At 35.9% G+C, this 14989-nt stretch overlaps 1 protein-coding gene across 1 annotated transcript in view; it reads left to right on the forward strand.

Moving 5' to 3' along the window:
* KCNH5 (potassium voltage-gated channel subfamily H member 5) overlaps positions 1-14989 on the forward strand; it is a 1175650-nt gene that overhangs the window by 671867 nt on the left and 488794 nt on the right. The gene's annotated exons all lie outside the window — the stretch shown is intronic.

Here is a 14989-nt window from a genome sequence, read left to right on the forward strand (position 1 = left end):
CCATAAAAGAAAAGACAGTAGACAAGACCAAGCCGCTTCTGTGCAAACTACACAACAGAAGTCTCCCTTTAAAAAGCCCCAAAAATAGACATTAACCTAGTAGTAGGGACTGCAAAATTTCTGGAGAGAATTCCCTGCTTCCAAGAAGTCATAATTTAGCAAGGAAGCTAAGTAACAACCGTGATCTTCTGACTCATACGTGGACAAATGAAATGAAACATGAAGTTTAAAATTTTAAAGAAAAAAATCTTATTCTAAAAGGCCTAGATTTAGAGTTGGGCAGTAGCTGCGAAAACCAGCGTTAGAGGCTCCTAACGCTGGTTTTAGGCTACCTCCGGTATTTGGAGTCATTAAAAAAAGGGTCTAACGCTCACTTTTCAGCCGCGACTTTTCCATACCGCAGATCCCCTTACGTAAATTGCGTATCCTATCTTTTCAATGGGATTTTTCTAACTCTGGTATTTAGAGTCGTGTCTGAAGTGAGCGTTAGACATCTAACGACAAAACTCCAGCCGCAGGAAAAAAGTCAGTAGTTAAGAGCTTTCTGGGCTAACGCCGGTTCATAAAGCTCTTAACTACTGTACTCTAAAGTACACTAACACCCATAAACTACCTATGTACCCCTAAACCGAGGTCCCCCCACATCGCCACCACTCGATTAAATTTTATTAACCCCTAATCTGCCGACCGCCACCTACGTTATACTTATGTACCCCTAATCTGCCGCCCCTAACACCGCCGACCCCTATATTATATTTATTAACCCCTAACCTGCCCCCCACAACGTCGCAGCCAGCTACCTACAATAATTAACCCCTAATCTGCCGACCGCAAAGCGCCGCCACCTACGTTATACTTATGTACCCCTAATATGCTGCCCCTAACACCGCCGACCCCTATATTATATTTATTAACCCCTAATCTGCCCCCCTCAACGTCGACTCCACCTGCCTACACTTATTAACCCCTAATCTGCCGAGCGGACCGCACCGCTATTATTATAAAGTTATTAACCCCTAATCCGCCTCACTAACCCTATAATAAATAGTATTTACCCCTAATCTGCCCTCCCTAACATCGCCGACACCTAACTTCAATTATTAACCCCTAATCTGCCGACTGGAGCTAACCGCTATTCTAATAAATGTATTAACCCCTAAAGCTAAGTCTAACCCTAACACTAACACCCCCCTAAGTTAAAAATAATTTTAAACTAACAAAATTAATTAACTCTTATTAAATAAATTATTCCTATTTAAAGCTAAATACTTACCTGTAAAATAAATCCTAACATAGCTACAATATAAATTATAATTATATTATAGCTATTTTAGGATTAATATTTATTTTACAGGTAACTTTGTATTTATTTTAACCAGGTACAATAGCTATTAAATAGTTAAGAACTATTTAATAGCTAAAATAGTTAAAATAATTACAAAATTACCTGTAAAATAAATCCTAACCTTAGTTACAATTAAACCTAACACTACACTATCAATAAATTAATTAAATAAAATACCTATAATTATCTACAATTAAACCTAACACTACACTATCAATAAATAAATTAAATACAATACCTACAAATAACTACAATGAAATAAACTATCTAAAGTACAAAAAATAAAAAAGAACTAAGTTACAAAAAATAAAAAAATATTTACAAACATAAGAAAAATATTACAACCATTTTAAACTAATTACACCTACTCTAAGCCCCCTAATAAAATAACAAAGCCCCCCAAAATAAAAAAATGCCCTACCCTATTCTAAATTACTAAAGTTCAAAGCTCTTTTACCTTACCAGCCCTGAACAGGGCCCTTTGCGGGGCATGCCCCAAGAAGTTCAGCTCTTTTGCCTGTAAAAAAAAACATACAATACCACCCCCAACATTACAACCCACCACCCACATACCCCTAATCTAACTCAAACCCCCCTTAAACAAACCTAACACTAAGCCCCTGAAGATCTTCCTACCTTATCTTCACCATACCAGGTTCACCGATCGATCCAGAAGAGCTCCTCCGATGTCCTGATCCAAGCCCAAGCGGGGGGCTGAAGAGGTCCATGATCCGGCTGAAGTCTTCATCCAAGCGGGGCAGAAGAGGTCTTCCATCCGATTGAAGTCTTCATCCAAGCGGGATCTTCTATGGTCATCCATCCGGAGCGGAGCGGCAGGATCCTGAAGACCTCCGACGCAGAACATCCATCCTGGCCGACGACTGAACGACGAATGACGGTTCCTTTAAATGACGTCATCCAAGATGGCGTCCCTCGAATTCCGATTGGCTGATAGGATTCTATCAGCCAATCGGAATTAAGGTAGGAATATTCTGATTGGCTGATGGAATCAGCCAATCAGAATCAAGTTTAATCCGATTGGCTGATTGGATCAGCCAATCGGATTGAACTTGATTCTGATTGGCTGATGGAATAATAATTGGACCATGATAGACTGGGGTAAAACAAAATCCATCTTAAAAGAAGGAACTCTGAGAAACCTGACAAAGATTTGAGATCCAAAATAGGTCATAAAGTTGCCTCTTTCTGTATAACAAACGACAAACTGGGAAAGACCTTGAACTTATTTCAAAAACTAGAATTGACATCTAGGATAGAATCTGGATTGGAGTTTCAAGCTATTTGTAAGAGGAAGAAAGTTTCTTAGATCATTTGGCCTTGTTCCAAACAACATTAGATTTCCAGGCAGCTCTGAAAAATCTAGAGATTTGTGAAAAAGAGGAAAGTTTATGTTCTTGATTGATTAAGGAACAAAAATGGATATTAAAATAAGTATTTTCCACCAGACTTCAAGTCCAGAAGAAGGAAGATCCTATACCCTTCAGACACAGTAGAGATAAAGTCTACCATAAAGACCAGGTCTGCTATTAAATGAGTCACATAGCTCTCCTGGGTGTGCTGCAAAGGTTATATCTTAACATTAATATGAAAAATGACATTGCCAATGGATTTGTAAAATCTTCAACAGCAGCATCTTCTGAAACTAGAACAGACAGATTTATACATCAAAGAAAGAGACTGCCATTACCCCAGGGATGTCAAATATGTTGAAAACAGGGAACCACTTCTGGAAAACAAGGCCTTTCTAAAGAAAGAAAACACATTTTATGTACATAGGGTTTATCCTCAAAGGGAATAGTAAATCAAATGGCTGGAGTGGCAATTGACATGTCCATTTAGTAAAATAGTCCTATGATGTCTGTAGCAGTCTTTCTCATAAATGCATCAAAAGTAGTCCAAGTACCGTGGTAAATAAAATCAACTTTATTTAAATTGATTCTAAGAGGCCCATTTATCAAGCTCTGTATGGAGCTTGTGGGCCCCCAATTCAACCCGATCGAGTATGATCGGGTTGATTGACACCTCACTGCTGGCGGCCCATTGGCCGCGAGTCTGCAGGGGGCGGCGTTGCACCAGCAGCTCTTGTGAGCGGCTGGTGCAATGCTGAATACAGAGAGCGTATTGCTCTTCGCATTCAGCGAGGTCTTGCAGACCTGATCCGCACTGTTGGACCAGGTCCGCAAGACCATTGTTAAATAGGCCTCTAAATGGCTACAACGTAACGTATCAGGGATAAAAAAAGAGCTGATGCGTTTCGACTCAGTAAAAAGACCAGGCTATCAGAGAGGTGAGAGGGATTAAATGCTTGTGATGTTTTTAGGTATATTTGCCTCCTCCTATTGTCCTGGAGTTTATTTCCCAGAGGTAATGGTTCATGGACTCTCACCACCTTATGAAAGAAATAGCCTAATACTGCTGCCTGCATCCATATTCAGCATTAGTTCCACAAATGAATGAACAAATTCACTTTGCCTATAAACTATTATTGCTTATGTTATTTATGTTAGAGTGGTGGTTTAATCTAGTTTAAAGTGGATCCTGACTCTCTGTTTTTTTTTATAGTACTTTCATTGATAATATGTTCTTATAGATGCTGCAATTTATATTAAGATCTATTACCATTATTATCTCCTCTCCGTCCGCCCTCTGTAAAAGTCTTTTTTTTTTTTTAATCTCTGTGTTGCGATTCCTTATCCAATCTGCTATGTTAATTAGATACTATGATCCAGCCACTTGGTTGCATAATTGTGCAGACATATCTACAGGGGTCAAGTCGGACGGGAACTCATGGGAACGGAGTTCCTGCACTATTTTTGTAGGAGGAACTACGTTCCCTCTGGACAGAGAACAGAAACACTTTAGTAAACACTGCTGCTCCTGGTGGGAGGAGCTGGAGCACAGTCTGGTTAGAGGGATAGTGAGATCCTCTAGTAATGGGCAGTAACACTTCCTACAATATTCTAAATGCAAGCCTGTCAGCGGACCTGCTGTGTGATCACCCCACACTGTGGAACACATGGAGTTTACATTTCTGTGTGGCTTGATTGGGGTTATTTAGCTCCTCTCAGAAGAAATAGAACTATTGCACCTTAGGTGGGTGAGTCTCTGTGACAATGGAGGAGTCTCAGGCCCAAATGCAACCATTCAACCCTTCATTGGTTTTAATTTACTTTCATTAACCAAAGCATATAGATTATATACATATAATTAAAGTGTGTATATATACATTTATATAAAACAATATTGATTGTGAGGGGGGTGAAAGTTTTGGTGAGTTCCCACACTTTTTTTTGTAGGACTTGACCCCTGCACATCTAGGTACAGACAAGTGTACAGTGCGTGCAGTTGCTAGGCCTAGAACATTTCCTTGTTTACATCAGTTAAAGGAACAATTTTAAATTATCCCCTTTAATTTGTTTTCAATGATCCACTTTACCTGCTGAAGTGTATTAAATTATTTACAAGTATTTCCATTGCCCTTATATTGGCATTTGAAATAGTTGATTTAGCCTGTGGTATCCCCACCTATACTGAAAGTTTTTGGCCTTAAGGCCAAGCTGTTTAAACACAGTCAGCAGAAGAAATTATACTCACAGTGGGGTATAAAAGAGATAAGGTAATAAAATGTTAATTTTCCATTGTTCTCTTCATGTATTGGTGATTGGTTTACTGACAGATATAAGATAAAGACACATGTATATGTACACAATGTGATAAAGTAATGAGATCTGATTATACCTACAGATATAAGATAAAGACACATGTATATGTACACAATGTTATAAAGTAATGAGATCTGATTATACCTACAGATATAAGATACAGACACATGTATATGTACACAATGTGATAAAGTAATGAGATCTGATTATACCTACAGATATAAGATAAAGACACAGGTATATGTACACAATGTGATACAGTAATAAGATCTGATTATACCTACAGATATAAGATACAGACACATGTATATGTGCACAATGTGATACAGTAAAGAGATCTGATTATACCTACAGATATAAGATAAAGACACATGTATATGTACACAATGTGATAAAGTAATGAGATCTGATTATACCTACAGATATAAGATACAGACACATGTATATGTACACAATGTGATACAGTAATGAGATCTGATTATACCTACAGATATAAGATAAAGACAAATGTGTATGTACACAGTGTGATAAAGTAATGAGATCTGATTATACCTACAGATATAAGATAAAGACTCATGTATATGTACATAATGTGATAAAGTAATGGGATCTGATTATACCTACAGATATAAGATAGACACATGTATATGTACACAATGTGATACAGTAATGAGATCTGATTATACCTACAGATATAAGATACAGACACATATATATGTACACAATGTGATAAAAAAATGTACACATTGAGAAAGGCCGTTATAGGGCTGAAACACGTTTGTGTGTTTAGGGTTATCCCACGCTAAATTTTATTTACCCTTTTCTTGCACTGGGACACTGCTATCCACCTCTGTCACCTGAAGCCGAGGACAAGCTGATATCGGCCAGGAAACAGGGAGGTGGATGGACAGGTGTATCCCCAGCTCATTAGGTTTGGCTTGTCAGTTGTGCATAGGCATTTTTCCTCTGAATTTTATTTACTATAAATAAAGTTTTTAATAATTCACACTTATAAAGGGTACATTTTCCACATCCATAGGTACATTGTATTTTACAATTACGGCTTATCACTATAGGGAAGAGTGCTATCTTAAACCCCTACTCGGGTTCTCATTTTTTAGTTTCACAATGTGGGGTATAAAAGAGATAAGGTAATAAAATGTTAATTTTCCGTTGTTCTCTCCATGTATTGGTAATTGCTTTACAGATATAAGATAAAGAAACATGTATATATACACAATGTGATACAGTAAAGAGATCTGATTATACCTACAGATACAAGATAAAGAAGCATGTATATGTACACAATGTGATAAAGTAATGTGATCTGATTATAGCTAAAGATATAAGATAAAGACACATGTATATGTACACAGTGTGATAAAGTAATGAGATCTGATTATACCTACAGATATAAGATAAAGACACATGTATATGTACACAATGTGATACAGTAAAGAGATCTGATTATACCTACAGATATAAGATAAAGACACATGTTTATGTACACAATGTGATAAAGTAATGGGATCTGATTATACCTACAGATATAATATAAAGACACATGTATATGTACACAGTGTGATAAACCAATGAGTTCTGATTATACCTACAGATATAAGATAAAGACACATGTATATGTACACAATGTGATAAAGTAATGAGATCTGATTCTACCTACAGATATAAGATAAAGACACATGTATATGTACACAATGTGATACAGTAATGAGATCTGATTATACCTACAGATATAAGATAAAGACACATGTATATGTACATAATGTGATAAAGTAATGGGATCTGATTATACCTACAGATATAATATAAAGACACATGTATATGTACATAATGTGATAAAGTAATGGGATCTGATTATACCTACAGATATAAGATACAGACACATGTATATGTACACAATGTGATAAAGTAATGAGATCTGATTATACCTACAGATATAAGATAAAGACACATGTATATGTACACAATGTGATACAGTAATGAGATCTGATTATACCTACAGATATAAGATAAAGACACATGTATATGTACATAATGTGATAAAGTAATGGGATCTGATTATACCTACAGATATAAGATACAGACACATGTATATGTACACAGTGTGATACAGTAAAGAGATCTGAGTATACCTACAGATATAAGATAAAGACACATGTATATGTACACAATGTGATACAGTAATGAGATCTGATTATACCTACAGATATAAGATACAGACTCATGTATATGTACACAGTGTGATAAAGTAATGAGATCTGATTATACCTACAGATATAAGATAAAGAAACATGTATATGTACACAGTGTGATAAACCAATGAGTTCTGATTATACCTACAGATATAAGATAAAGACACATGTATATGTACACAATGTGATAAAGTAATGAGATCTGATTATACCTACAGATATAAGATAGACACATGTATATGTACACAATGTGATACAGTAATGAGATCTGATTATACCTACAGATATAAGATAAAGACACATGTATATGTACACAATGTGATACAGTAATGAGATCTGATTATACCTACAGATATAAGATAAACACATGTATATGTACACAGTGTGATAAAGTAATGAGATCTGATTATACCTACAGATATAAGATAAAGACACATGTATATATACACAATGTGATACAGTAATGAGATCTGATTATACCTACAGATATAAGATAAAGATGCATGTATATGTACACAATGTGATACAGTAATGAGATCTGATTATACCTACAGATATAAGATTAAGAAGCAGGTATATGTACACAATGTGATATAGTAATGCGATCTGGTTATACCTACAGGTATAAGATAAAGACACTTTTATATGTACACAATGTGATAGAGTAATAAGATCTGATTATACCTACAGATATAAAATAAAGACACATGTATATGTACACAATGTGATAAAGTAATGAGATCTGATTATACCTACAGATATAAGATAGACACATGTATATGTACACAATGTGATAAGGTAATGAGATCTTATTATACCTACATATATAAGATAAAGACGCATGTATATGTACACAATGTGATACAGTAATGAGATCTGATTATACCTACATATATAAGATACAGACACATGTATATGTACACAATGTGATACAGTAATGAGATCTGATTATACCTACAGATATAAGATAAAGACAAATGTATATGTACACAATGTGATAAAGTAATGAGATCTGATTATACCTACAGATATAACATAAAGAAGCAGGTATATGTACACAGTGTGATACAGTAATGAGATCTGATTATACCTACAGATATAAGTTAAAGACACATGTATATGTACATAATGTGATAAAGTAATGGGATCTGATTATACCTACAGATATAATATAAAGACACATGTATATGTACACAGTGTGATAAACCAATGAGTTCTGATTATACCTACAGATATAAGATAAAGACACATGTATATGTACACAATGTGATAAAGTAATGAGATATGATTATACCTACAGATATAAGATAAAGACACATGTATATGTACACAATGTGATACAGTAATGAGATCTGATTATACCTACAGATATAAGATACAGACACATGTATATGTACATAATGTGATAAAGTAATGGGATCTGATTATACCTACAGATATAATATAAAGACACATGTATATGTACATAATGTGATAAAGTAATGGGATCTGATTATACCTACAGATATAAGATACAGACACATGTATATGTACACAATGTGATAAAGTAATGAGATCTGATTATACCTACAGATATAAGATAAAGACACATGTATATGTACACAATGTGATACAGTAATGAGATCTGATTATACCTACAGATATAAGATAAAGACACATGTATATGTACATAATGTGATAAAGTAATGGGATCTGATTATACCTACAGATATAAGATACAGACACATGTATATGTACACAGTGTGATACAGTAAAGAGATCTGAGTATACCTACAGATATAAGATAAAGACACATGTATATGTACACAATGTGATACAGTAATGAGATCTGATTATACCTACATATATAAGATACAGACTCATGTATATGTACACAGTGTGATAAAGTAATGAGATCTGATTATACCTACAGATATAAGATAAAGACACATGTATATGTACACAGTGTGATAAACCAATGAGTTCTGATTATACCTACAGATATAAGATAAAGACACATGTATATGTACACAATGTGATAAAGTAATGAGATCTGATTATACCTACAGATATAAGATAAAGACACATGTATATGTACACAGTGTGATACAGTAAAGAGATCTGAGTATACCTACAGATATAAGATAAAGACACATGTATATGTACACAATGTGATACAGTAATGAGATCTGATTATACCTACAGATATAAGATAAACACATGTATATGTACACAGTGTGATAAAGTAATGAGATCTGATTATACCTACAAGCTCAACCCGTTTTATTAGGTTGTGGCTTCAAAACACAAAATCAGCTAATTCATATACACAAATAAACCTTAAAAAGGCAAATCTCATAATTTTATTCTCTGCAGCTAGTAAAATTAAGTAATTTTAAATACATTAAGGTAAAAACAATTATATAGTATACTGTCCCTTTAAGTCTATAGTTAAAGGGACACTGAACCCAATTTTTTTCTTTTGCGATTCAGATAGAGCATGCAATTTTTAAGCAACTTTCTAATTTACTTCTTTAGTAATTTTTTTTTCATTCTCTTGCTATCTTTATTTGAAAAAGAAGATGATAATCTATTTAAAAAAAAATAAAGATACATTTATCCACCTATCAGCAAGGACTACCCAGGTTGTTAACCAAAAATGGGTCGGCATCTAAACTTACATTCTTGCATTTCAAATAAAGATAACAAGAGAATGAAGAAAATTTTATAATAGGAGTAAATTAGAAAGTTGCTTAAAATGTCATACTCTATCTGAAACACAAAAGAAAAAATTGGGGTTCAGTGTCCCTTTAAGGTTTGGGCTAGAAATAGGGTTGGGAAAAAGATATGTACTCCAATGCCCTCTGGCATTTTAGGGGTCAACAGAAAGCTGCCACACAAGCGTATTTTGTTATTTATGTTAAATGTGTTGCAACTCTTGTGGCATATGCACATATTTGTTGTTACAGTGACATTTCTATAGGTAATTGTGTACGTGCCTCTCAGATCTGTAACCACGGAGGGCCGGATGATCTAATGCTCTCTGATCTAGTGAGATTATCTAAGACGTCTTGTCAGTACTGTTAAATCACTCAAATAATTCACAAAGGCAAATGTTTGCTTGTGAGATGTTTATCTAGCTATGCAGGTTCTGGGTATGAAGAAGAAACAGATATATTGCTCAAAAATATATCCCAAAGACTTTGTAAGATTTCTCTCCATATCCGCGAGTTTTTCATCATCAAAGTAATGTAAACATACTAACCCAAACACTTGTTTATCTTGCTTTTAACCCCGTCATGCCCTTAGGACGTTCTATGCCGTCCTAACTGCGCAGGCTTTAGTGTTGTTAAGATGTCATGGAACATCCTATCCATTTGAAGCTTTGTAAATGGGATTGTGGGCTGGAGGGCGTGCCTAGCGTCATAGGCACTTCCCCCTGACCTGATCCAATCATTGAAATTATGCGATCGCATGAACGATTGCGATTTCAATTGTTACCTATTTGTTTACATCTAACTTTGTTCTGATGTAGACAAATAAGTCCGGGCAGGAAAGGGTTAATTGTACATATATAAAAAAAATTTTAGTTGTGTAAATTATTTTTTTTATTTTTTTTACAAATACAGAGATAGACAGGAGAAGAGCAAAACAATACGTTTAGCACAGCACTCACTACAAATATTTATTTTGTATGTTTGTACAGCTGTGCATCACCTGGGTACATTTCCCTGACTTGTCTGATACACAAAGAAATTAATTGCAATCTGATTTTTTTTTTTTCATTGTAGCTTATCAGCGTGGTAGGAAATGTATGGGGTGTGACAGATGCTCAGATACATTTGTACAAATGTGTTAAAAATGATGAACATTTTCAATTTTTCTTTTCTTTTTTTGAGGTTACAAGATCATTAAAAAATTCAAGCTACATTTATAGGTTTAGTGTCAATTATAGGTGAGAATATATAATTGTACTGTGAATCTGCATAGTTATATTACCTTATCATGGTTTAATTCCATAATAGCTAGCTATTCAAACTACAGTGACGTCAGTATTGAAAGAGTTCTGCAGTGAGACAAATCCCTCTGATTTGTTCAATTTAGCATCGTTTTTAAATTGTTAATAAGTTGGAGCTCCCTAAAAACCTCAGTGAATCACCCTTATAGCGAAACAATAGAAATTAATTTGTCTTGATTTATTAAAGTTGCAGAGGCCTTACCCAGCGCTACTAAAACCTATTGGGCTAGATTACAAGTGGAGCGCTAAATTAATTTTGCCCATTTTCGGGAGAGAGATCATTAAACCATTATAGTCACTGCTAGAGTGAACACGGGCCAGTGCTCAATAAATGTGCGCCCGTGTTCAGCAGTGATTACTTTTCTCCTGTATCCAAGTGCTGCTGGTTGGTGCACAAATCAATATAAGTGAGATTTTTGTGGCTATCGCACCTAAGAGACCGGCAGGGTCAGAGTGTAGACATCCAGAAGCTAACTCTGCCTACGCATCTATAATCTAACTATTCGAGTTTGCCTGCGACAGCACTGCGCACCACCGCATCTATGAAAGAAGCCTGCTACTGGGCAAAGAATGCTGCCTGCGATACGCTTTTTTCATAGATGTGGCGGTGCACAGTGCTGCTGCAGGCATACTCCAATAGTAAGATTATTGATGCGTAGGCAGAGTTAGCTTCTGGATGTCCACTCTCTGACCCTGCCGGTCTCTTAGGTGCGATAGCCACAATAATCCCACTTATATTGATTTGTGCACCAACCAGCAGCACTAGGATACAGGAGAAAGTAATCACTGCTGAACAGGGACGCACATTTATTGAGCACTGGCCCGTGTTCACTCTAGCAGTGACGTCACCATGGGGGCTGGAACATGCGCCCTGCACAGAAGAAACAGTGCTCCTGTGGCCGCACAACGAAAAAAAACAATAAATGGATATTGTTATGAGCATTTTAAAACGGAACTTTACAAAAATAAAAGGCTTAGTTATAAAACTATTTAGTAAAAAAGTCCCACACATAGGTATAATTTTGATTGTTAATTATATTAAAAATAGGTCTTGGTTTGGGTAAACTGTCCCTTTAAGTACTGGCAGACAGTTTGCCAGTATGCAGTCTTAGACTTTTTTTTTTTTTTTTTAAAGAAAGCTTTATTAAATGAACAAGAAGAGAGATCAGCTAAACATACAATGGTAACATAGAGTACAAGTTATCAACTTAACATAGATCGTGTTATCAGCAATATGCCATACACTTTACTCCTCATTTTGATAGCTTGTTCATTGTTCGTAATTAACAGCTTAATGTTAAACAATACAATTTTTAAATAATAGAGATTTTATAAGTCATAATGCTGCTTGGATATTAAATCATATCCAGCGTGGGTAGTAGAAGAGAAAGGAAGGTCTTAGACATTTTTTTATTTTATTTATTTATTATTATTAATATTTTCTACAGTGTAGGATTACCCCCCTTACCTTCCCACCTCCCTGATTCCTCCCTAAAGGATCTCTAACCCTCCCCCATCTAACTAGATCAGCCATCTTAGGTACTGGCAGCTACCCGTTATCTAGCCATTTTTCTGAGCTGGAGGTTTATAATCACCCCTGTCTAGTCGGGTTAGGGTGACTGACAGCCCCTGCTCTTGCACAACCAAACACAGCCGGTTGTACAATAATAAATGCTGGCTACTTGATGCTGCCCTTTGCCATGACCACTGGCAGACAGTTCATCTAACTGGGAACCTGCCCTCCTCCTACACATAGATAAATAGGACCTATGGTCTTTAATAGGAGCTTCTGTTCCCAACGCTGGTGCCTTACTTCCCACAGAAGACTCTGACTTTCTTGTTGTGATATTCATTAGAGATTGTTTCACCATAGCACTTAATCGTTTTTGCCACTGCACTTAAAGGGACATAAAACCTAAACATTTTCTTTCATGAATCAGACAGAACATACAATTTTAAACAACTTTTTAATTGACTTCTTTTATCATATTGCATTTATTTTCTTGTTTTCCTTTGCTAAAAAGCAGGGATGTAAGCTTAGGTGTGTGCATGTGTCTGCAGCACTATATGGCAGCAGTTTTGCGACAATGTTATACCTTAGTAAGAGCACTAGATTGCAGCAGTTTTATAGCAATGTTATACCTTAGTAAGAGCACTATATGGCAGCAGTTTTGCGACAATGTTATACCTTAGTAAGAGCACTAGATGGCAGCAGTTTTGCGACAATGTTATACCTTAGTAAGAGCACTAGATGGCAGCAGTTTTGCGACAATGTTATACCTTAGTAAGAGCACTAGATGGCAGCAGTTTTATAGCAATGTTATACCTTAGTAAGAGCACTAGATGGCAGCAGTTTTGCGACAATGTTATACCTTAGTGAGAGCACTAGATGGCAGCAGTTTTGCGACAATGTTATACCTTAGTAAGAGCACTATATCGCAGCAGTTTTGCGACAATGTTATACCTTAGTAAGAGCACTAGATGGCAGCAGTTTTATAGCAATGTTATACCTTAGTAAGAGCACTAGATGGCAGCAGTTTTGCGACAATGTTATACCTTAGTAAGAGCACTAGATGGCAGCAGTTTTGCGACAATGTTATACCTTAGTAAGAGCACTATATGGCAGCAGTTTTGCGACAATGTTATACCTTAGTAAGAGCACTAGATGGCAGCAGTTTTGCGACAATGTTATACCTTAGTAAGAGCACTAGATGGCAGCAGTTTTGCCACAATGTTATACCTTAGTAAGAGCACTAGATGGCAGCAGTTTTGCGACAATGTTATACCTTAGTAAGAGCACTAGATGGCAGCAGTTTTGCGACAATGTTATACCTTAGTAAGAGCACTAGATGGCAGCAGTTTTGCGACAATGTTATACCTTAGTAAGAGCACTAGATGGCAGCAGTTTTGCGACAATGTTATACCTTAGTAAGAGCACTAGATGGCAGCAGTTTTATAGCAATGTTATACCTTAGTAAGAGCACTATATGGCAGCAGTTTTGCGACAATGTTATACCTTAGTAAGAGCACTAGATGGCAGCAGTTTTATAGCAATGTTATACCTTAGTAAGAGCACTAGATGGCAGCAGTTTTGCGACAATGTTATACCTTAGTAAGAGCACTAGATGGCAGCAGTTTTGCGACAATGTTATACCTTAGTAAGAGCACTAGATGGCAGCACTATTTCCTGTCATGTGGTGCTTCAGACATGTGCCCGCCAAAGACCTAGGTATCTCTTCAGCTAAGAATAACATCAGAACGAAGCAAATTTGATAATAGAAGTACATTGCAAACTTTCTTAGCATTGTATGCTCTATCTGAATAATGAAACAAAACATTTGTGTTTCATGTTCAAAGTCACTAAATTATCATCCAAAATATTATATTTTCTTTGCAGCTATTGCACAAAGACCTAGCAGACTTCAGCAGATAGTTGTGTATCATCTGGATCTGTTTCCCCAGGAGACTGTGTATATATAAACTGACTTGTCTAAATCGCAGACGTGCTGACATGAGTCATATTTATGTGATTGAAATGAAGCCGTATAATGCACCTCCTGGCTGTGCGCCATCATTACTTCTGTAGGTTTCGGAACGGCAATAAATAAGACTTTCAGCAAAGCTTTCTGATAATTATAAAGTTTGCTATCTGCTATGGAGCTGAGACCTTATTGTTTTGGGATCAGAATATTTATTCATATTCCTTTCCTCTTCCAACAAATGTTCCCAATTTAGCACCACTGCAAACTTA

This window comes from Bombina bombina, chromosome 1 (genome assembly GCF_027579735.1).
Source record: "Bombina bombina isolate aBomBom1 chromosome 1, aBomBom1.pri, whole genome shotgun sequence".
NCBI lineage: Eukaryota > Metazoa > Chordata > Amphibia > Anura > Bombinatoridae > Bombina > Bombina bombina.